At 39.8% G+C, this 24,651-nt stretch overlaps 1 protein-coding gene and 1 long non-coding RNA gene across 7 annotated transcripts in view; one reads left to right on the top strand and one right to left on the bottom strand.

The window, feature by feature from the left end:
• Nucleotides 1–24,651, bottom strand: part of Mib1 (E3 ubiquitin-protein ligase mind bomb 1) — a 642,152-nt gene that overhangs the window by 11,234 nt on the left and 606,267 nt on the right. The window lies entirely within an intron of this gene.
• On the top strand, nt 19,526–22,984 carry LOC143342675 (uncharacterized). 5 transcript variants are annotated; one of them, XR_013079845.1, is made up of 3 exons: nt 19,526–19,660; nt 20,060–20,144; nt 20,330–21,801. It is a non-coding gene; the product is annotated as an uncharacterized LOC143342675 (long non-coding RNA). The 5 variants fall into 5 exon arrangements; XR_013079844.1 differs by adding an exon at nt 22,122–22,984 and having other exon boundaries at nt 19,543–20,144; nt 20,330–21,942; XR_013079847.1 differs by adding an exon at nt 22,122–22,984 and having other exon boundaries at nt 19,544–20,144; nt 20,330–21,590.

Raw genomic sequence — 24,651 nt, 5'->3', positions numbered from 1 at the left:
TACATTTTATTTCAAATCATTATTACAGATAGAATTACTTGAATCGTAAGAAAAGAGAAATACAATATAAGGAAAAGATCTAAAAAAGCTATCTCATCGATTTGAATGATTTTTGATATATTATAAAGAGTGTTATTTTCAACGATTTGTGCCTTTAAAAAAAGGAATAGAAAACCTACTCTGCGTACGCGTACAAGATAAATACAATATAAAGAAAAGATCTAGAAAAGCTACCTCATCGACTTGGATGATTTTTAAATATATTATAAAGAGTGTTATTTTCAACGATTTGTTCGTTTAAAAAAATTGCCTGATTGCACAAGGTCGCTTAAGTAAAAAACGTATAAATTAATGTCCACCGAACGATAAATAAATTGATGAAAAATTTCATGGACGCGCCAGTTGCAATAATATCGTCAGGATGGCGTCATCCGTTACTTGGTTGCTGTAGATGACACTCGTATGACGTATCTTCTACTGTATACGTCGTGTGATGTGTTCAAATATCGAACATGTCGCTGTCATACGATGTTTCGTTCTGTTAGATGCACGTTCGTGACACACGAGCACACATGTCGCATCATGTTGCTATTTGAACGTTAAATGTTCTCCAAACGTGTCTTCTTAAACCCTTCGCGGACGAAACAATTTAAAGCGACGCGTACTTTCGCTGTAGTCGTTTAACATTATCGTGGTAGTTTCTTAATGCGTGCCTTTTCCAAATTCAAATTTATACAAGTATTTGCAGACGAATGACAAAGATATGAATTCATAGGCTACATTGATGATGTATGAATTTTTTTTCAAAGCAAATTATTAATAATAGAATATTCTGCATGTTTTAAAACGTAGTAAAGAATGTCTTTTTATGGGTTCAATTAAATGTATATAATTAACGAAAGAAAAAATGAGAAAAGAGTCACGGGATTCGAACACGAGACAAAATGTTACTAGTCTATAGCTAGCATCAGATCAAGTTATCTATTACTAAAATATGTCTAACTAAGTGACTTTACAAACTTTACACTTATTTTTTTCCATAACTAATCATCTGCGGTTATAGCTCCGGTTATAATTATTATATATGTAAATGTACAAGCTTGGAAGATATCATTAAGGAGCAAGATTACTGTAAAAACTTGAAATAAAGCGTTTTTTTGCGATTTTTTTTTGGATGGATGGAAAAGTGAGAGGGTAATAATATTCAAGAATGTTATTAACCATGTCGTTAAGTGTTAAAAAAATAATTATTCAAAAATAGTGCAAAATGACGGCACTGGAGCCATTCTCGCGAGGCGTGTTGAATTTGAGGCGCTCTGCGGCACGCAGTATAATTGACTTTGTATCTGGAAAAAAACAAAAACTTTTCTCTTAATCTACATAGAGTATAGCTAGAGAAATACGTAGGGGATTTTTGAAACATTAATTTTTGTGTGATTAACGAGCATTTGAAGTAAAAAGTTCAATTTTGTATAAAAGATGAGACAAGCATTTGTTAATAAATAATGTTAAAATTAACTTATCAAAGATCCCCTACGTATTTCTCTAGCTATACTCATGTAGATTAAGAGACAATTTTTTGTTTTTTTCCAAATACTGCGTCAGTTAGTCAGAACCACAGAGCGCCTCAATTCAACACGTCTCGCGAGAATGGCTCCAGCGTCGTTATTTTGCACTATTTTTGAACAAATATTTTTTTTTTAACACTTAACGACATGGTTAATAACATTCTTGAATATTATTATCTTTTTACTTTTCCATCTATCTAAAAAAAAATCGCAAAGAACGTTTTATTTCAGGTTTTTACAGTGGTCTTACCCCTTAAAATTGACGAGCATATGACATTCTCTTCTCTGTTGATCGCGTAAGCTCAGCTTTGTAATGAATTAGCCGGTAAGGTGCGTTGATTTGCCATTTAAAAACACTGGGGAAAGGTGCAGTTATTTATTAAAAATCGCCGGAACATACGATCGAAGCCAATATTTTAACGACGGTCGGTTCGAGTGTTGATGAATGGCGCGGTTCAGCATACGAGCATGTTTCTTGCTCGAATCTCGTCCACATAGTATCGATATCGTCCTACACGCGTGCACGGCCATATACACGCCATATATCGTGCATTTAGTGAGTCACTGACAAACGAGGCATCATTTCAGAGTCTACCGAGAACTCGGTGTACGTACACGCGCCTCCGTTTTCGACGCGCGTTCGCTTGTTCTGCCTCTGTTCGCGAAACGCGTTCTGTTCGGTGGCAGTGAGTCAGTGGAGGAGAGATCGCATGTCAAAGTGCTAAATATAATTGACACAGTGCAACCCAGGGATCGTGCATCGCTCTCGAAAACCACTTCGATCGCCGCGAACGGTTTTCAACGCAATCCGCGGAACGAACGGAAGCGAATTCTTGGATAAATCAGGCTGGTCAACGGTTCACGGACGTTGGACCGTACGCCAGCGTTCGACGTTTAAATGCACACGCTGTGGAAATCTAATTTTCGACTTCCTCCTTTCTTCTATTTCGACACTGCACGCTTACCGGCCGAGTTTAGATAACACTGTTTTACGAATAACTCGTCGGCGCGTATACGTGCCGGAATTTTTGGCTGTAAACAGCGAAACTGATGTGTAACGTACTTCCTCGGGTAAGTTATCTGTAACCCGTGGTCGTTGATTGGCCGCACGAACGAGGCGAATCGGGATCAACAATAGCGGAGATTCCGTGAATAATATCTCGGAGCATAAACTGCGTTTCCACGATGTACATACGTACAGCGCGTCGCGAGATAAACGCATCGAATGTTCTTTCGTAATTGAAATTTTAACAACGTAATCGTCTCCTCTTCCCGCGATACAATTATCGTTAAGAGTTTAATAGCGTTGTATCTTTATTCGATAAATTTTTCGACACTTTTCGAGCCTCGATTGAATTACGCAGCATTCGCTGTCTGGGAACATCCATCTATTCGGACATATTCTGCAAATCTAAGGAGCGTCAACGCTATTTTCGTTACCGTACGAGATCCGCGATACTCTTAAAGTATTTTCACCTAGCCGGAAAGTCACGTATAGCGAATTTCTAAACCCCGGGACTGTTTATCTCGGTACCCTCGCGGAATTCAGGCGAAATTCCATTTATCTTCCTTTTCGTTTGGCCGCGCGTCGCCTCGGGAAATTGTTTCGAAGTTTTCGGATTTCCTATCAGTCATTCACGTCCGTCGAGGAGCCGATTCGATCAGAACTCTACGCGATAAATAAAGCTTCAATTTCTCGTTCCACAACTTGCTGTCCATCAATTCTTCAATTCCGGAAACGCGTATCGTCGACGCACACTGAAATAAATTCTCTTCTCATTTGCGGGAAAAGACAATGAAAGACTTGGAATCTGGGAACCTGGTCCCTACATACAATGCATTTGCATTTTATTTATTCCTTATTCATTAATTATACTCCTTAAATACTTCAGAGATCTCCTATCATAATCAGCGCATACAGTCTAATCTCGATAATTCGAATCTCGAGGAAAGGGAACAGATTTTCGAATTATAGAGATTAACATTATTTCTCTAGTTTATATTTTCAGTTTTGCGTAAAAGAGAATTTTTTGTATCGTTTTTAATTATCACCGCTATTATTAAATTGTTTTCTAATCGTGAAACGTAACTTTTTATTTATTTGATAAATAGAATAAGCCCGTTTGTTACGAGAAATATATGTAACATGAAGCTTTAACTATAAATTGTTTTTCACCGTTTTTTGAAACAACAACGCCGGTATATCGATTTCAATATCACGATTGAAGACTGGCAATGGTTCGAACGTTTAAATCGCCTGGTCGAACGGCGTATTTCCTATTGATTTGTGAATTTTTCGAGGGAAAAGGCGAGTTAGGGCTCGGTTAATGGAACTTTCAACGATGCACAACCATCGACATTGTCAATCGACACTGGCAATCCCCTCGTGGCTCTGTTGTTAAATACGCTTGATTTGCTTGGGCTAAAAAGTGGTACGTACAGAGCAATCGGTATGGTTCGTGATTGCATCGGCACTTCAATTCCGTTCTTAACGACGGAAGTGAGACTGTACTTTACCCTTTTTGCACGAGAATCAATTTGAATATATGAATTTTCATCCTTTTCGCATTTTCACGAATAACGGAAGAAAAGTGTTGGACAAAGAGCTCGTTATTGATTTAGAAAGAAGTGGAAAATTCACAGACAGGCTTGGAAACATATTTACAATTTTATTTTCGTTTTTCTAAAAGTTATTGTATTTGTGCTGCATTAAAAAAATATTAAGCTGAATTATTACCATGCAACCGGTGATTCAATATTTATATTAAAACTCGTGTAAATATTTCAAAGTTGATTTGAAAAACTGTCCAAAAATTGTATTACATAACATTTCATTAATAGACTATAATTCTTACTAATAATTTCCACGTAGAGAAATATATCAGCAAAATTTTAATTCAAATTCTAATTGTTATTTAAGGATATTGCCCATCTCTATTCGTTGATAGCTGCATCGTAGTTCGTGTTTAAAATTAATCGGGGTGAGATTCAAAGTGAAAAAAACAGAAAGAGAAACGAAAAGGGGAAAATGACAGGCGAAGAAGCTAATATGCAGAAACCATGAAGAACGTTAGCTACTGTGACGCAATTTCCGGTGCTTCTATCAGAATTGGCACTCCCAGTGGCCGAAAAGGACTGATGCACTTCAAAGCGGTCCTCGTCTCTTTCGACTCTCCGATTCGTTGATTCGATTCGTCCATTTTCTGTCATTCCGCGATGTGTACGAAAAAAAAACCACGCAGCGAAGATTTCCACTTCCGCCACGACGTAATTGGAATAATAATGTAAATTTTTTGAACGAACGTTGATTCGGCGTCTGCTCGACTTTAATATTTTCGACACCATCGATGCATTATTTACGACGATTCATCAATTTTGTTAAAGAAATTAATTTTTTTATATAGGAAGTCTCAGAAGTGACCCCCGCTGATTTTAATAATTGTTAATAATAAGATCTCTCTCGTCTCTTGTCAGAGTATTAGTTTGACCGCGTTTGCAGTTATTTAACCTTATAAATTTTCCAATAAATGTAGTTTTGTCACGGTTAAACGTTTTCGCGGAGCAACCTTTCTCCGAAAAAAACTATAGCAAATACGTTAACCATTCTTGCGGATGATTTAAATTCTGAAAAATGTTAAAAGTTACTTCCGAAGATTAAACCCAATTTATTTTTACGCTCGCCGTGCGCTCGAAAATTGCTTTTTTAAAAGCTGGTCACGGGTCACGCTTAATTTTTAATCGTAAAAAAATAAAATGGATTGAATTAACCCGGAGATTAAAATGTCGCTATTCCGCGGCCCGGAACTCGAATTTTTTTTAATGGATTCTACTATTCGTCTGTTTTCTGGACTCGGATTAAAAATAATTACCGATCCGATCGTTCGACGTTCACTTTTAAATTACACGACACAAAAATCGTATAAAAATTTTTCTAAGAATATTACTTTTTCCAAAGTAAACAAATTATTCCAGACCACTGTGCGCTGATTAAGAGTCTCCCAGGCAAATTCGTCGATCGCCTTACTAGAACGATTCGATTTCTAGCGGACCAGGCTCCTTTCGCGCGCCATCCTGATCAAACTCGAACCTTCGGGGTTGCATCGGCGTGACGAAAATCGAAATTCCCGTGGGATAACGTCGAGGGGGTTACTCGGGGGAGGTTGGAGCAACGGAGAGGACAAGGGGCCGAGCGACGCGTCGGTACGACGAAGAGGAAAGAAGGGTGAGGAGGGCAGCAGAGTATTTGAACCAAAACTAAATCACAACTACCAACTAATTCCATCCGCGGAGTTTGGATTCCGTGGTGGTGGGATGGGTCGAGCGTCGATGGAAAGGGGTTGGTTCTTCGTGGTCGGTGGCGGCAGAGGAGGAAGAGAGAGAAAGAGCACGGAACGACGGTGGAAAAAACGAGGAAAACCTTCGGTGTCGGGGAAAGGGAGGAAGGGGCAGAGGGGGCAAGAAAGCACTTCAATCGCAGCACTTTGGCTCGAGCCGCGTAATTTATGCGTTCAATACCCGACCGCGGCACCCGGCCAGCCATTCCAGCGTGCGTTCTGAAAAAATATATTAATTCCGGGCTCCTTTAAAAGTTATTGCAAAAGGAGTTGGTTACGGTCGCCGCGGGCGCTGAGGAGAAGGGGTGAGGGATGAGGGTGAGAGGGCAGACGAAGCGGGAACCTCGAACTTTCTCGCGGCGATGGAAATGACTTCGGCGTAAAATATGGCGGCAGACAAGTCGCAGGTGCGGCCGCGTAGGAGTCACCCGGAGATCGGCATCCTCGTTAGTCACCTACGTTTCGATCAAGGCGAACGCGATCGTTTTAACGGAGGCAACGATGGGACTTGCCAAGGGAATACAGTAGAATTCTGATTATCCGGCACCCGGTTATTCAGAATGTACGAATAACCGGCATACTTACCTCGATTGTTCTTTGGTAAATGTTACGGATTACAGAAACAAAGAAGTCACAGCTGCATCCAGCAGTGACGTCGATACTAAACAGTTGACGCATAAAGCGTAGGAATTTTATATATTTTATTTTTTATTAGAAAATTGTATTACTATACAATTGCCCGTGGTTGTGTTTATTAAAAATCAAGCAAATTTTAAAGAAAAATCGACAGTAGGTGCCTAAATTCTTCGGTGAAATTGAAAAGTTTCAAATCATTCCAAAAAAATTATTTTCGATTGCGGGGGTCAATTACAATTACCTTTGGTTAATTGTATTACGCGTATTGTACGAGCCTTAACTGGGAAAAATTTTAACGGGAGATTCTAGAGGCCAAAATAAGACGAAAATCAAGAATATCAATTTCTTGACTGAGGCTTCGTTATAAAGTTATTAAAAAATTAAATTAAAAAATTTTTAATCATTCTGGAAAAATCATTTTTGGTTATGGAGATCAATTACAATCATTTTTTATCAATACACATATTCTCGAATTCCTACCCACTTTCGAGAAAAAAATTCGGGTAGGTACTGAAATTTTTTGGCGAAAAAAAATTTTTCAAATCGTTCTGAAAAAAATGTTTTCGGTTGCAAGGGTCGATTACATTAATTTTTGGTCAATAGACGTACCCTCGAAATCCTAACCATTTTCGAGAAAAAAATTCCTTACCGAAAATATAATTTCAGGCCAGAAATGTTACTCCAAAATTTCGTGCGTATCTTTAAAACGTCATAACTCCGGAACGGATTGGACGATTTTAATGTTTAAAAAAGCAAATGACGCGTATTTTGCTAGAAAATATGTAGAAATTTCAAAAATGTTCGAAAAGTTGATCCTTGACACCGCAAATTGAGAAAAACCCCATAAAAATGGTATAATTTTCAAACAGTCATAACTCCTATAATAGTGAATATATTTCATTTAAATTTTATGGGGAAGTAGAGTTTATGGATACCTATAAAAAAGTATTAAACAACTTTTCTATACAGCGTCAAACAAAATTACTAAAAATGAAAAACGAATTTTGAAGAAAAATCGACAGGCGGTAGGTGCCTAAATTTTTCGGCGAAATTAGAAAATTTCAAATCGTTCTAAAAAAATTATTTTCGGTTGCGGAGGTCAATTACAATCATTTTTGGTGAATAAACATACCCCCGAAATCCTATCCACTTTCGAGAAAAAAATTCGAGGTGTGAAATTTCTCGACGGAAAAAAAAATTTCAATTCGTTTTGGAAAAATTATTTTCGGTTGCGGGGGTCAATTATAATCATTTTTGGTGAATAGACATACCTCCGAAATCCTACTCCGTTTCGAGAAAAAAATTCCTTACCGAAAATATAATGTGTGGCCAGAAATGTTTCTGTAATTTCATTTTCTGTCTCACTTTCTCTCGTGTTAATTTCTATAACCTGTAATGTTGCGGGAGACGAAAATAGTGATGAAAATAAAATAAATTTAACAATTTCGTCATAACGAATATATGAATATATCCGAATAATTCGTTTCAGAAAACTTAATCACACTGCAGACGAAACGAGTAATATTTAACGTTTGTTTATTCTACGAACTTTAAAATCGTTCAGAAATTAAAATACAGAACTGTTTGACAAATTGCATGATTGCCCTATGGTTTGAGATTGTGAATTTTATACAAAAAGGCTTTTGATAAATAATCTGTCGCATGTTACTCTTCAATGAATTGTGAATTTACTATTAGTAGAGAAACAGAAGCTACCGTTCAATAAATTATTGCAAATAATCCACATATTACCCCTCTATAAATTGTACAACGTTATTATTAAAACATTTAACTATTACGTCTGTTGTTGAATTGTCTTTGAAGGGACATCCAGTAAAGAATTTGGATGTACCCTCTAAGGAACCACAACGATATTATTGTTTTAAAGTAATTATATAGGAAAATTTAAAGTTTGCTTGAAGTATTTACTATTTATTGCATAAGAAAGTGTGTTTGAGTTAATAGTAGGTGGTCAATGAAAAATCTCCAAGTGCAAAAGGTCAAGATTCTTTTGGTGCATTTTCATTTATAAAAATTTATTTATAAATAACCGTGAAGGCATTGGAGTAACCCGGAGTAGCGTAGCGATATTTTCGTAGGGATATAAAAGAATGTAGGAAATATAGAAATGGGCAACCGGTTGCCAACACAAGGGTTAGCATGTGATAATATAACAGGACGTTACATGACTGTTATCCATCTGTTTGCGCAACATCGGGATCCTTTTTTCACCAGCGTGCACACATGGTGAGTCAGGTTTAAGGCCGAGGTCGTGTGAGAAATTCTCTCCGGGAATTCTCGTTTTGAAGCATCAGCAATAAATTCGTCGGAACAAAGTTGAAGCCGTAAAATACTATATCGAACGAACTCGCCATTCGTAGTGGCGCATAAACCACACATGCGTAAGCAAACAGAAATGTAATATAGATAGAAGCCTCTGCACCTTTCGAGAACATAGTTTCTATTCGAGCTGCTCGATATTTGTGCCCATCAAATGCTAGAATCAATAAATCCTGAAAATAAAAAAAAAAGGTACAGGAAATAGAGAAGAAGGACGCGAAGTGGTAGAATATTTAAAAGTGGCCATAAAGAGACATCGATTTTACAATACTACCAGAAACAGTTAAAGAATCTAAAGCCACAAAATAAATGAAATAGGTTTAAGATTGATCAAATCCACTTATCCGTACAAGAACTCCAATTATTTGAATGAAAGTTAAAAGTGATGTCACTGTCGAAAAAAGGAGGTGTTATTGAACTTATGGGGCAACTTGATAAGATGTAAAAGTAAGAAACAATGTTAAAGGCTCGATTGAGTGTAAAAATATGATTATCGAAAGAAATATGAAATATGATTATCAAAATAGCCGGTGTAACCCACGCGATGCACGAAGCAGTAGTTAAACATTTGAGAACGAGGACTCATCTCCATTATTCGTTCTAATTTTAGAAAAGAATTACGAAAGGTCTGTACGGGTTTGTCAGGCGGAATACGGGAAAATTAATTAATTAATTCGACTCATTCTCCTCGATGTCCACGGCGAAGGATCAACGATAAGTGGTCGCATTGTACCGCGGGCGGGAAAGAAATTTTCCGTGCGATTGCACCGACCCCCGATTCCCTTACGTCATCCGACTGTTATACGAGGTGGGAAAGGATCCCAAGGCTCCACCCCCCCCCCCCCCCCGCCCTCGCCTACCTCGCCTTTTTCGCCGTTCCAAAATAATTCTTTCGCGCGAGAAGCTCGAGATGACATCGGACTTTTCCTATTCTTCTTAAGAATTTATAACTCGGTCCACCCCCCTGATTACGCAGATGGTTTCGACTCCGATCGAATGTTTTTTTAATGAAATTATTTATGATCGCCCGAGGCCATCCCTCTTCCTCGGACGGATTTCCATGGCGGGGGATCACTTCCATTGAATTTTATGAGCCATTTGCGGCGGCTATAAAGGAAATTCTTTGAAAATCGGGTCGTTCTGGAAAAAATATCTGCATCCGCGCCAAAAACCGGACGAAAGCTGTTCATCCCTTATCCGAACTTACGCATTTAACGGTGACCTCAACTTGCAGTCGTTTTAAGTTAACGCTCAGAAACGAAAAGAAACTCGGTTAAAGATTGAACAAATTGCGGCAGAGATTTGTTTATGTTTAACGATTACATGTGTGAGGCGTAACAAACAAGAATCGAACGGTTCAGCAGCGTTATCGAATTTATTGGGGAACAGTGACATAAATCGGTTCGCAAGATTTATCTGTTTTGTTCATTTCCGCTCGACAAGCTATCGATCGAGCATGCGCGTACGCGTGATCTATGCATGCATGCAAAAAATATGCACTTATGCAAAACATATGCATTATGCAGGTATGCAAAATAAAAAAATATATTCGTAGAATCCCCTAATGAGAAAATACATTTCATTCCGGGTCTGTGCTTCCTATAAAAATACACATTTGCATAAACATATACGGCCCGACAATTACCCATAGTTCGAATAACTCGACACTTTGTACATCTACCGGCCCACGTGATAGCAAAATGTAAATTTCCTCTTGTGTAAAAATGAGTTTGGCATGCTCGATCTAGATATGCTAATGCCACAACCTACATCGATGCCTTCCATCTTGAGAGTTCTGTCTCTTACGATAATTAATTTCGTTCGCGAAACAAGTGCAACGTAATACGGTCTCCTAAGCGGATTCACCTTAACGACGACTTGGCCCGTTGCTTTAACGATCCTCGCGGACCAACGCGGTCGAAAAACAGAATTACGTGTAAATCAAACAATACTGGTGCCGGAGATAGAAACGAACGGCGAGAGGATAGGATCCGAAGGGGGGAAAAGCAGAGTCTTTATGCAGCGTTGTCTCTATGCAGCAGCTGGTAATTCTCACGTTATCAGTGAGATTACTAGGGTGGGACCCCGGAGAGGGGATGTTAAATAAGATCTTAAAATACCCGTTCGCGAGTAGTAATCCTCGAGACACCCGGTGACGTAACATTTTAATTTCAACACCGCATTCGAGCCTCTCTGAACTCCAATTTTCTATTCGCGGCACTTTATTGTAACGCGCTGCTTTGGTTGGTTCTTTCCCGGCTGTTGTCCAGCTCCCGGATAAAAGCACGGATTCCAGCTCGACCTATTTCTCTTCATAACGACTTTCGTTACCGGGGAAAAATAAGATTTTACATTATTTTAAAATAATGGGTTTGTTTGTGCCGCGGTACGTGCACCTGAATACAGTCGCGCTCTCGACGAGCTCAGCCAGCTGGAATTTTCATTGCTACCCCGCCCCCCAAAATCGGGCCAAGGGTCAACGACGTTTTCCATTTCTCTTCTTTCGTTTCCCCGGGCGTAAACAAGCAATTCCTCTTTATTTCTCTTTCTGATTCTTGGAGTAATTACGTCGGAAAGGGCGTGTCGAAAATACCGCGATTGAACAAACCTGGGACCGAGACTCAAAAGATGTTACAAATCCTAAAGTATTTCGAGAATTTTCTTATGTGTTGATTTCATAAAATTCGTTAGTAGATTTCAATTTATATATAAATTTATGAAAAATCTAAAATTTGCATTCGCGATTCGTGGATTAAATTTGCCCGAACACCGCTATCGAGGCTTCTCCAGTTTTGCTCCCTGATGGAAGATATTTTGAGACGCTTCGAATCCAATCACCGGCTTCAGTGTCTAATAAACTCGACCAGAGCATTTCGCCGCGCACAAATCCCCACCACTTTCTGCTGATTTCGCGGTTAACGTCGTCCATTAACGACGTATCAGTTCTTACGTTCGCAATTTACGAAGTTTTATTATCCCGTAAAATTGTCGCTTCGTGTTCCGCCGCCCAGCTTTAAAACAGAAAGAGACTTTCGAAAGGGAGTGCAATCTAGATTTTAATGGCCATAATGTCCCTGTTGTTTTGAGTTCGTCTCGTCATTAGTTTCGCGAGCTCTTTCGGAGCTGCGAGCTGGCAATACTCCAAAAAACCCTCCGGAAAATAAAAGAAAAAAAAAATGAACGGGTGAAATAGGAGGGGGGGGGGGGGAGGAGAGGCGACAGATCTATTTGGCAAATTTTATGACCGACTTTATGGACCTTTATCGAGGTACTCTCTCTGTCGCTCGTTGTAATCCTTTGTTATCTGGGTAATTGAAATTGCAATCGAACCTGGCATCCTCGAAACACTTTCTCACCAAGAGTGCTGCGAAAGTTCCTTTCAAATAAAACAAAAGTGTGAGATACCAATGACTTATTTATATCAGTTTCAAGTATATTTAATGTCATTAACGATGAGCACAATACCGTTTAAATGTCTACGATATCACGAATGGTTCAATGTTGTCGATTGTTGATGAAGATGGTTTACAAGCGAAATAGAAAATTGTATTCGTTATACGCGAACGAAACGAGACGCTTTTCGAGCAGCCAAATGTACAAGCACTTTAACGCACGCAGTCGTTAAAAAGAGTTGTGAGGCAGCAGGTAAAATTCGACTTATCGATACCGTTATCGTTAAAAGCAGCCTCGCCGCGAGAAGAATCGCGTGACGGGAGAGAGGGGGTGGCGGTAAATATTTTCCAGATTGTTTGCCCCGGCAGTCTCTCTCTTTATACGAAAGCTCCCAATTTTCGTCAGAGCGAACAGAACGAAACGAATCCGTGCTCGCGACGTCGCGTTTCATTACGCATTCCGTGCTCGAAATTCGTGTAATGCGATTTTCCCGGCGCGAGTTCTGCGCGCATAGCTGCGCTCGCGCGAGCCATTCATAAATTACGTTCCCCGGGCGAAATCGGTCAAAGCGATTCCACTCCGCGCTAGGTGACGCCTCAATTTGTCGCAGTTGCTTCGAAATTGCTGAACTGATCGTTTATTGCTTTCCGAAAGTATTAAAATGAATCGTTCTATAGCATCGATCGGGTTAATGCCCAAACTTGTGTCGTCGTTACCGATTTCGTATTGGTTTACGTTTCCATTCGCGACAGTGTCTCCGTTCGACAAAGTTTTCCTCCTCAAAAACTGTTGGAGATACAGAAAAATGTCATGAGACGAAATTAAACTGCGTCCAACATGTACAAACATTGTTTTTTAATTTTTAGTAAATATGTTGACTAGGACAATGAAATGAATAGTATACTGGTGAATACATTAATATTAAATATTGAGGGTGAAAGAAAAACAAAGCAAAGATAAGTAAAGAAACAAAATGTAGGATGTGCACAAGAAGCTAAGGGTAATATAGTGCTTACGTAAATGTATTAGCTAACTTAGGAGTAGAAGGCGTTTTGAGTCTGTAGGTGTGGTCTGTGGTTTGTAACAGATTGGTAATTAGACTATTTTCGTGTAGGCTAAGTTGTTGCAGATGGCGTATACTGAAGTTTGCCCAGGTCCCTATGAATTATTTTATTGGATACGTACCAAGGAGCATCAGATATGGTCCTTAAGGTTTTAGACTGAAACCTTTGTAGACATGTACAAACTGAATGTAATTTTATTCATTTTGAAATGGAACTCTAGAATTTTCATTGCACTATTCTAGTTCTAATCTCTATAATGGATGCTACGCTGTACCCCAACTATTACATCATTGGATAGAATTAAAAATACTTAACTACTATTCAATAAAAGATAATAAAAAGTGAGCTAAAAAAATATTTTTGTACAGTTTAAGGGTCTCTCTTCATGTTCTTAAAAGTCTAATACAACCGAACTTTTACTTCTTTATGAAAAAAATTAAAAAGGAAACTTTAGTTTTAACACCTCTTACACGAGAATTTCCCCCTTAATTAATGTAATACGTATTGTACCGCGTACTAAAATTGCACGACAAAGAGTGTTTGTCCCAATACGTTTGTCTGATACTATATAACTTTTTCCCTCCGCAGGGGTTCGAAATAATCCTTCCAGCAGCCGCGAGACAAATAGCATTAACCCCCTTTCGTTGGTTCGTGTTTGCCGGAAAGGGCGGCAAGTTTGATGTAAAGTTCTATAGATTTGTCACGGGACAAAAAGTGACGTGTTTCAGGTACCCTTCGTGCGTAGCCGGGAATTCCGCTACTTTCTTAGACGCTCGAGAGAGTGGCTTCTTTCGAACCCCTTTGCATTTTCCTTTCGCCCACGACTCGTTTCGCCAACCGCTTCTTCCGCCCCACTTTACTCCACTGGCTTTCTTTTGACTTTGAATGGGAGCTGTTCGCATCGATTGTACGCTGGTCGCATGCTGGAAAGAGGCTCGCGTTCCATCCCATCGCATGACAGCTCAACTCTTTCCTAACATAATAATTGTAAACAGGGTGTAGCTCGGTGGTATGGTCGGAATTATTTTCGTTCTCGCTGTTATGTGGACGCTGGTCCACGATCGATGTTTTGTGGGCAGAAATACACACGGGGGAAATAACCGGGATTCGTTTAGGCGTCGGGCAAAAAAATATTAATATTATCCAGTGTTATAGCAAAACAGTTATAAGGTACGAATATGGAAAGATTAATGAGCCTGGAGACTCTCAGGACGACGGTTTTTGTATCCTTTGTTAGCTTTTTTAGTTGGACGTTGACAAGCTCATGATCGTGTAGGCCTTGTCGCGATGAAGATTCGCGATGTTCGTTTATTTACGAGGAAAGTTTACCTTTTTACATCTTATAATGTCAAAAATGTGAAATATGCAAATGAGTTTTTTGTTTCTTAAAATTAGTCAGCAAAGGTGTGCATCAGAATTTTTAAAGATTTCGGTACTTCTCTATCGCGCGACCGTACTTAAATTTTCGAGTATCGAAAGTTAGCGGAATTAAAAAGGAATTTTCCTCCCCCACAATTTCGTTAACTCGTAAAATTTCCCAGATGGTTGCGTTATAAAAAGCAATTGTAATCCGTTATCTCCTGAGGCAAAGGAAGCGGGAGCGAGAAGGACGAGGAATATGAAGAGCCAGAAGAGTGTCTCAAAGGGGCCACATAAAAGAAACATTCGTCCGGTTTGCCAAATATCCTTAAGCCGCTTAAAAGTCCTCCCCTCGAGCGAGCAAACGACTCTCTTCTTGCGTCCCGTGAAACGTCCAAGAGGAAAAGAAAAAGAGAGAGAAACGATGGCCCGCAAAACCTAAAAAACCGTTCCACTTAGGATCTAGACGACTTTCTATCTTTCGACCTAAAATAACGATGATAATTAGCAGAAAGGACCACCACCGGGGCTCGCTGTCCTTCCCCCTCTACCCCGTCTTCTTTTCACATTTTTTCCCCTCTTTTTCGTCTTTGGATCCCGTGTCACGTTATCCCGTGGTTTTCTTTCATCAGGACGTCAAAAACTGCTCTGAAAGTGAATTCCGGCTCCGCATCTCGGTCGGAGGTTGCTTTAAGTCTTTACCGTTAGTACGCTGTTAAAGGCTATTTTCAACGACGAACTCGTAATCCGATACACATCCAGCGGACGAGTTTCTCCGTGTCCGTGTAACTAGGGCCGCGTACGTGTACAGCCAATATCGGCTAAAGTTTGGCGATAATACTCGTGAGATTCGATAATTCATTATAATACTCTGTAAAATGCTGAAAATTGTTTCTTTACTTGGTTCTGTTCTTATATTCGGTAATAACACAGAGATCGAGAAGAGTTTAGGCGACCGTTAAGCGTTGGGCAATTTTCCCCTATGCTGATTAGCGGAGGGAAACAACGCAGAGTTCCGCGACGCTTTGAACAATAACAAAAAGTAATAATAACTTTTCCTCGTCGCAGCGTTAGCACAAAAAGAGAGGCAAGTGGAAAGAGGGGCGGGGAAGATGGATGGAGGGGCAGAGGGAGGGAAAGAACGTCGATTTTCTTTTGCGGGAGAGTTGTCCCCGTCGTGGCGTCAGCGCGACGTCCAAAAATAGGGGCTGTATTAGGGCGTAAGCCTGTAGTGGCTCGTTTTCGCACGGCTCACCGGACCGCGAATGCATCGTCTTCGGCTGCCAGTAATTTTAGATCCGGAGGAGACGTCGCGTCGCGACGCGAGCTGAAGGATTTCTCTTCTCTTCCACTCGAGTCGAAACGAAACGACGCACGGTGGGTCCCGAACCTAAACCTGGCCGATAAGAATTTATAATTTTCATCATTTTCATGTGTACTTTGTTCAACCCTTCTGCATCTCTCGATTCCAACTGTACATTTAAGGTCTTCGGAACGAAAATGTCCCAAGTATTAAAAATTACTTCTTTCCAGGCAATTTGGGAACATTAGTATTTTGAAACAGTGCATTCAGAGTGGGGAGAATTTAGAGAGAAGATGTATTTAAAAAACTGTATAAATCTTTGCCAAAAAGAATGATTGCAGTTGTCAAATGTAGATGTGTTTTATTCGTGAATCATTATCGAAGTTCAATGCCCGATGTTTCGATTGAAAATTACCCCGTTAACTTGGAAAGATTACTGTCTTAAAATCCAGGTTCTAGATTGTAATTAAAATTCTTGTCGTTCCTGCAAAATATTATCTGCCCATAGATATCAGGTGCGAGTTCGTGACACGATTAAATAAAACTGCAATTAATTACTGTTTTAATAGTACATTGTACAAGGGTTGGCCGTTTGCCAGCACCGTTATTGCTGCAAATAACATTCTATAAATAATACTTGCGACAAGCGATCGTGCTAGCCAGCGCGCTAGCATTTCGAATATAAGTCTAATTTAACAGTCCTACCGATTCAAAATCGTTATTGCACGCTGTAATTAGAATTAAAATTACGAACAGTGTAACACGCTTTAATCTCGAATTCATGCAAGAGGTTTCCAACTGCACAGGTTTAGATTAATTATTTATTTGATAACTGATAAATATCGAGCGATTCGTTCCAAACAACTTTCAATTTACGCGTGCAACGTTAAATTTAACTTGTTTTGGTGTGCTGTAATCGAGAATCCTACGCAAAAGTAGAGGAACTACGTATTATTGTGACACGTTAGAATGAAAATCTGGCCTTCATCCAGGCAACTGTTTTAAAAACACGTCACACTATGTGTACTTTATTGCGAAATCTAGTAAACACTGATATAATATACGTAAATTAGAGAAAAACCTTTGATGTACACAACTCATTTATTTCAACTCATCCATGTGAAATTTAATGTTCTTTAAGATTTGAAAACATTCTGCAAAATTTCTATGAATATATTTACAACAAAAAATTACGTAACTATCATTATCCACCGATCTTGCAATGAGAATGTAAAACTTAAATATACGGTTGCATCGAAATCTATTAAGCCATTCATATAGCTCAAAGCGAACGTACATTGAGAAAAATTTTCTTTTTCTCAATATTTTTGTACCCGACTGTATATTCCGAAACAAAGGACGTTTCTTGGCTAATTTAACTCCATTATATAGAAACTGTCTCCGGTCGTATCGTTTTATTATCGGTGCGAGATACACGTTTCATTAAGTGTTCGCGGCACGGGCCATAAAGCCATAGTTTAGAGGAGTTTAATTGGATCAATTTAGTTATTTTGAGGAACCAACGTTACGCGGCTTGTTTACCGGGACGAAATTTCCTTAACCCGACGCGGAAAAATGCCGCTCACAAAAGACATTAACGATTAATGGCGTCGTTTGATACTTTTATTGCCACGCGGGGTGCCGGCAATTTATGCATCGTCCCTGCTTTAATTTTTCGCTGTTAACGTAAATCTCGAGTCGTTTGAATTTACAGCGTGGAACAATTATTATGCTTCAAGATTCGGATCAGTACTGTTTTTCTTGCAATATCTCGATTTCGTTATAATTTGCATGCATCGAAATGTTTATGGTCGTTTCATAATACATTACAGGCAGATATAAATTTTTACGTGACTCAAGAAGAATGTTAAGAAGTACTTCATCAAATTGGAAAAAGTAAGTAATTTTACTTCGAAACTTCGCTCGACTTTTAAATTACAGTTCAGTTAGATTTCATGCGTTCGACTAAAAATGTACTTTTCGTTCGAGATAAATTTCGTCGATGATCCAGCGTTATTTCAAGTATGAAATTGCAGATGAGACGATAAGCGTGGAATGCAGGGTTTCGTTCTTCCGCCAGAAATGGTTGCCAAACATTTAATTTAAAATATCGCAGTATATAAATAATGTTATGTACGAGGAAGGGCGAGGTAAGTGCATTCACTATTTAAAATAAAGATATTCGCTTAAATAACTCGGGGCGGGTTAGTAAGATTAAAAATATCTTTTCCTTTCGCTTAAACGGATTGAATTTTCTCAATATTCCAGCTACTTGGATAACCAAATAGGTTCGAAAAAATAAGTTTCGTCTTACAATTAGTTTGGACATTAACTACTCGGACAGCTCTAACGGAGACTTTTTCGACAGACTGTAACCGGGGCGTCAAATCTCAACCGAGGCAAATCACAACGCTTTGCCCCCCCCCCCCCCCGTTAGATTCTATAACTGCCCGGCGAGGTAAAAAGAAAGCGAAATTGGTTTAGCCCGAAGTTCGCCGGCTAAGAATGGCAAACGTAGAGGAACGGAAAGCTCGGTTATTCCATTCATCCAAATAAAAAGCCCTGGTGGCGGGCATAAATTCGAGGGAAACATCAATTTCGGTGGCGCAGCTCATCGCAAAAGGGTTGGAACCGTCATTCTATCGAGTTCTCCTCGGGTTCCCTGGTTAACGACGCCGTAACGCAAGGGGGCGAGGAACTGCACGGTACATACGTCTTTGTACGGCATCGCGAGCGAAGAAAAGAAGAAGTCGAAGGAGCGCGAGGGGAAGATGAAGCTCGACGGATGAGGATGAGGAGGGTGCGAGGGGCGGAGGGGAACGGTGGAACGAGACAGAGGCCTGGGTAAGTTATCACTCGAGTCTGGACCAGGAATAGTCGCCATGTGGTGGCAGCCGTGGGACTGACTATTTTCGGGTAAAGACAAATTTGGCGCGATGCGCTACGAGGGAGCAAGCAAGCCTCGTGGTAGTCTCAAGTGTAAGCTTACATGTGCCGGGGGGTGTCGGCCACGACACGGAGAGGCCAATGGGATCTGTGCGGCCATTTTTAGAGGGCTCGTTGAAGCAAGCGTGCTCAAAGCTTTGGCAGCATTCAGTCTGAGGCAGCCAGCCGGTTAGGAGGATTCGCTAGAAGTTCCTCACTGCTGTTCGGTCTTTGATCGTTGCACCTTGCGACCGAAATCCTCGACCTCTCGAAGGACTCGTCCGGTGGCTCCGTAGGTCCGACAACGGAAGGCCTGTTCGGCCCCTCTGTCCGGCGAATCGAGCTGAACAGGAAGTGCGAGGTATCAGGTACCCGGCGAACGGTGAATACCGAATCAGTGGATTACGTAATCGAACGACTGGATCACGAGAGACAGGTATCGGAGTCGAACTCGCCGCGATCGGGGAAAAGACAGTGATCGCCGAAGGAAGATAGATCGGGATCAAGGAGGAAGATGATTCCCCGAGCGGAGGAGCATCTTCCCCGAGCCGGGCGACTGTTCCGTGCTTCCTTACTTCCCATAGTAAATGCGACGTATGGAATGTAAAGAAGTATGGAGCTGCGCCTAGGTGTATCATCGACAGACGATTTGGGATTTGCCGTTCTCCACGAGCCTCGATTTCGATCGCGTTTGTCCGTGACCGAGGACCAAGACTTTCGAGACGAAATCCCAGGAACGTAAGTCGTGTCTCGAACCCCGCGGGAGTAATTCTCATCGAAATTTCACGGTACCCGCGATAAAAACGGCGAGAAAAGTGCGCGGTAACGTATCGGGTCGCCGATGAAGAGTTACAAGGCGGCTATTGCAACGAGAAAAGGATTGCATTAGCCGGCCATGCCCTGGGACTGGGCAGCTAAAGGCCAGAAATAGACCCGGTTCCACGTATTCACGCGGCACGAACATCGGTTCTACGTCCATGTGGCCTCTCTCGTGTTCTCTATTTACGGGGCTTGCCGTGACTACCATGTGGTCGCCAGCTTTATTTAAATCGACAAAATATTTCGAGCCGTTCCCAGGCCTCGTTCGTCTCTCCCGCAGAGCTCTCCACACGTAAGCTAGAGATTTTCTTATTGCAGATGTTACGGCTAGTCGGTGTGAAACGAGGAAAAAGTGCTCTGGTATCGGCCGCAGTGCGACGCGCGCGCGAATAGAAAATGAATCGTAAGTATCGCCGTGAACAGATATCTAAATTGCAGATTGTTTAAGGTGTAAGTAAAAAAGCAGGAAGGCGGCATCTCGAGACACAGCAGAGTTCTCGAGCCTGCCGAATGGTTTATGTAATCTCGAAGTTTGGTTAAACAGAGTTTGCTTATCAGTTTATTAAATCTTGGCTAATTTTATTGCAGAGTTCGAACGAGTGCACGGATCGGGTTGACGGAAGGGAGGAAGAAAGACGAACTGGGAGGGAGAAATTGGAAGGAGATGGCACATTCAACGAAGTCAAAAATAGGACGTACGCACGGTCGCTACCATATTTCCATAAATGAGTTCTCCGGTTACAGGGTCTATTTCCGGTCCGGCGATGGCAACCGAAGTCGCAGCCAAGTAGAAACGATCGCGAAGATACTTCGAAGATCCTCGATCACGAGCCACAGCAGATTTAAGACATTTAACTCGCGCGAAAACAGGAAGATTGCGAGGACTGTGATTACTGGGAGGATTGGAAAGTGTAGTGAGGATGAGTGACGTAATCTGTTTTGCGTATATGTTTATAGATAGTTGATAATATTAGGTCGTTCCATAATCTCTGATTTTATTTGTCCTTAAATTGTCGAGGATAAAATTCGTAATTTGATAGGAGAAAAACGAAATTTATCGGTTCGATTGTACAGAACGATTCCAGAAATAATTTCATTAATTTATCTTTAATTTTTAAATTATCAAAATCGACGATCATAATATATTATTTATTTACTGTTTAGGTTTAGGTTTGAAAACACTCGTTTCGCTTCACATAAATTGTAAGTTAATAATTACTCGATATGTAATTAGAAATAATGCATTGGATATTCGATTGTCTAGTTATAGTGTAAATTACGGATATGAATTTGACGATGAAAAAATGTTAATAGGGCAGATAGTGAATGCGAAAGAGGAATCTCTTTTGCATACAAAGTGCGAAACAGATCGTTTCTAGGCTCGTAACATAGAATCGGCTAAAGAACTTTAACTGTTAGGGATGGCAATTTACTTTTATTTTATCTTTCGAGCAGTCGTTTCAAAATTAAATTAAAACAATATCTCTACCATATCCAATGCATTAGCTTTTCGTTAATATACATTTATCTTTTCTTAAACAGTTTAATTATGATCTAGAAACGTTCTGAACAAAGGTTGTTAAGGTCACAAAATTGTATACACAACTATTTTTATTTCTTTAACACAATTTGTGTTTTTGACACCTGTGGTAGATTAAATATTTTTAAAATTTTGGAATTAGCTTTACGAAGATGACCGATTTCTGAAATGGATCGATAACGACGAAACTTGATTTTCCAAGGAAAATTGCCAGACATCCAGCTACTTCTAGTCGCATGTCCCGGACAGAGGAAGCATCTGGCTCTTCGTAGAGCCTGCATTTGCTCAAGGACGTCATACAAGTGCTCGGTAAGCACACCGAGGCTCCTATGAGGTTTTAATCGTACACAGTCATCGAGAATTCTCGGGTCACGTTTGCCAGGTTACTAGAAATTAGCCCTCGCCAAGGTGGATCGAACGCGTTTAGGGAGACCAAGGTTCAAAGGGCTGGTCTTACTTGTAGGAGATAATTCTGTACTCGTGCATTCAAAGGATCATAAATATACACGACTTTATAAAAGATGTCCTGACTTTTCTGTAATTCCAAAGTTATGCTATTAAAAGGCGAAGTCGTTCCAAGTATCTTCAACGTTTCAACCATTTTATTCTGGTCGTTTCCAGAAACAGTATAATAAAAATATTAGTCCAAAAGAGCAACGAGGTATAACACAAAGAGACAGACAAATATGAAAGTTTCCTATGGTTGGAGTATATGCTTGCATAACAAAGAGATTCGAAGTTATTATAAAATCTAGGATGGCTCCGGTTTCGTTTTTACAATTAGAATTTCAGTTGTTTTCTCTCAAATTGCTTTCTACTTAAATGTGTTTTACGTTTCAGAATTTATATAAAGATCTGAAGGAAACTTTAGAAGTACAAGTTCAGAAACGGTGAAAACTGGTTACATTGGTTACGATATTCTCCTGAGATAAGAGTGCCTACTTAAGACAAAGTAAACTACTTACGTAGAAGAGTATACAAGTAAACCGTAGAAGAGTTAGGAACGAGATTGTGTTGGGAACAAGATCTTTCTCCATCGGGATTAGACTTCGTTACTTCAAGAGATCGTCCTCAGATTTCAAGTATAGTTAAAGCATAAGCATAGAGATGGATGAAGGTAAACCGGGCAACAAAATTTTGTTCGTACAACTAGTTAAAGCAAGGTTACAAAAGTAAATGACTATAAGTAAAGAATGATTAAAAAGTGTTGCAATGATTTTTATATAAATTTCAACACTTGGAAAAAAGCCCTAAATAAGTACAGAAGTTCAATGCTACGAACTGCGTAGGCTAGATATAATTACCAAAATAAAACTCAAAACCTGTGGGTTTGTGATTTTCCTGCACTTCCTATTGTTTTTGTCCGATCCAGATGAAATTTTGTTTACATGTTCTTTATGTTCCAACGAAAAACATGGGATAATTAACTTGTAAAAATATTAGCTACAATTATTGTTATTATATTAATATAAAATTAAATTCAAGTTTCTACCAACATAGTTTTAATTCCTGACACTAGATAGCAAATTATATATATCGCCACTGCATAATCAAAATCCACGTGTTCGTGATTGGGTTGATCATTTGACAGACTTGTTCCTCAACTACTTCGACTAATCAACGTTTTCTGATTGTGCTCGAAACTTCGAGAACATTATTCTACATAAAATAATCACACAAAACAAAATATGAATATATTAATAGTACATTTACACGTGTGCACGTGAAATCGAGATATCTGATCGAAAGTGTTAAACAAGGTCATCGTAAAATTTTCCGCAAGGAAATTATGAGTGAGAATAAATTAAAATTTCAACGTAAGGTTGTCAAGTGTATCTCCGATACGTAGCTTGGTGCTCTTCGAACCAGCGAACTAGAATGACTTATTGAACGAAGGATGTACTCGTATTTTCCGGCGCGCTGAAATCACCGGTGGAACACGAAGAAGCGGCTCGATTTTGAGCCACGGCCTCGCGTTTGCCCTGCTAATTGATTTAATTGATTTTGCACGCGCTATGTCATTATTGATGCGTGGTAACGAGGTCCTGGACACGCGACACATTAAAATCACCGATCCAATCGAATTGGCAGGCAATGACGTGAGATGCCGAGACATACAACGAGCGTTGCGACTGTCGCCCGATAATTACCAGGTAGCCAGGGGTTAGCGAATCGACGATGCACGAACGAATATTCAAACATATCGGAATGCTGGACGGCGACAGCCTCTCGATTGTAACGCGCCAGCTGCGGTACTCCTTTTTCGCTCGAAACCGCGCCGACATTGCTGCCCCAAGGTTCTGTTCGCGACCAACCGCCCGGAAAAAAGGATGCACAAGTCTTCTTTCTCGATTTTTACTTTTAACCTTTCGTTCGATATTTCTTCGACGATTCTACTCGCGGACGTTCCTTTCGACGGATTTCAATTCCCCAGAATCGTTTAATTAATTAAAGGGGGCTGTATTTCAGGAATTGGGTACTTTAAGAAAACTCCATCTTGAACGTCAGTCTTAGAAAGTAGAAATAATAATGATCGAGACACAATGGTACAGGACGATGAAATTGAGGCGATCAAAAATTTGTAACTTTAGTTTCGGTTTAAATATTTTAACGAAAGCTTGAGAAATTGAAATTTATTGTAGAAAACCGTGCAAGAGTTGTGTAAATCGTTTATGTATTAGTACATACCTGTATACCATCTCTATCAAGATCTGTCAAATGACCGGAAAAAGGAAGGTTATTTAACCCGTCATGGTAGGAATAGGTATATGTGAAGTGTCGGTAGGGTTAGTGTTAAATGGCGCTAAAATAACATAACATTGTAAAATTCTAAACGAAATTTAAAAAATGGTCATTTGACCGGTTGTAGCAGGTTTAGTGTTAAGGATGATTTCTTATCTAGAATATTTTTAGAAGGAATTAATTTTATGGTGACCTAATTTCAAGGTTTTACAGGCGGTGATTTATGACAATCAGAATGGTGTGTACAGGGTAGGAACGAATGTCATTAGGGATGATCAATGACTGGTAACTTCTATCTGTGTAAGCATTCATAATTCATGTCAGATCGAATACATTTTCCGAAGGAATTCGCGTTTTACTGCGGTGTATTTTTAATATCCTCGCAACGGAACATTAATTTTTCCCGGGAGCAATATTGGCGAGTGGGATACCGTGGTATCCAAGGAAATGGATCGCGTCGTAAGTAAGAGGATGATTTGCGATAACCGAGATAATCTACTTGACACTTTTCTGGTTAATAGTTTTAAATTAATGCAGCACCGGTTCAAGTAGAAACACGTTGCATTGGAAAATAATCCAAAAATAATATCGATACAATGATCGTTTGTTAATCGATCTTGTAAAAATA

The sequence above is a fragment of the Colletes latitarsis genome, chromosome 6 (genome assembly GCF_051014445.1).
Source record: "Colletes latitarsis isolate SP2378_abdomen chromosome 6, iyColLati1, whole genome shotgun sequence".
In the NCBI taxonomy this organism is placed as follows: Eukaryota; Metazoa; Arthropoda; class Insecta; order Hymenoptera; family Colletidae; genus Colletes; species Colletes latitarsis.
This window is presented reverse-complemented; position numbering and strand designations above follow the sequence as displayed.